This window comes from Lagopus leucura, unplaced genomic scaffold (assembly GCF_019238085.1).
Source record: "Lagopus leucura isolate 7727_CA_CO unplaced genomic scaffold, USGS_WTPT01 34738-0_obj-0_obj, whole genome shotgun sequence".
NCBI lineage: Eukaryota > Metazoa > Chordata > Aves > Galliformes > Phasianidae > Lagopus > Lagopus leucura.
In genome coordinates, this window is record NW_024967915.1 from 9,571 (window position 1) to 10,337 (window position 767).

The 767-nt window shown below is 55.5% G+C and overlaps 1 protein-coding gene across 1 annotated transcript in view; it reads right to left on the reverse strand.

Moving 5' to 3' along the window:
• The window catches only part of LOC122193360 (zinc finger protein 239-like), a 7,705-nt gene that overhangs the window by 4,963 nt on the left and 1,975 nt on the right, over positions 1-767 (reverse strand). The window lies entirely within an intron of this gene.

Genomic DNA, 767 nt, shown 5'->3' on the forward strand with positions numbered 1-767 from the left:
AGGGGCATCTGGTGTGACATGGGGACACATGGAATGACACAGGGGACATGCAGAGTGACATGGGGACATCCTGAGGGACATGCAGGGTGTCATGGAGGAGGCACGGAGTGAAAGGAGGGGCATCTGGTGTGACATGGGGACACGTGGAGTGATGTAAGGGGACATGAGGGGACATGGGACATGCAGAGTGACATGGGGACATGTGGAATGACACAGGGGACATGTGGAGAGGCATAGGGACATCCTGAGGGACATGCAGGGTGACAAGGAGGAGATACAGAGTGGGAGCAGGGGCATCTGGTGTGACATGGGGACAGGTGGAGTGATGTGAGGTGACAGTGGGACATGCAGGGTGACATGGGGACATGTGAAGTGACAGAGGGGACATGTGGAGAGACATAGGGACATCTTGAGGGACATGCAGGGTGACACGGAAGAGGCACAGAGTGAAAGAAGGGGCATCTGGTGTGACATGGGGACATGTGGAGTGACATAGGGGACATCCTGGGGACACGTGGAGTGATATAGGTGACATGAAGAGTGACATGGGGACATGCAGAGCGACATGGAAGAGGCACAGAGTGAAAGAAGGGGCATCTGGTGTGACATGGGGACACATGGAGTGACATGGGGACATGTGGAATGACACAGGGGACATGCAGAGTGACATGGGGACATCCTGAGGGACATGCAGAGTGACATGGAGGAGGTACAGAGTGGAAGGAGGGGCATCTGGTGTGACATGGGGACACGTGGAGTGATGTAAG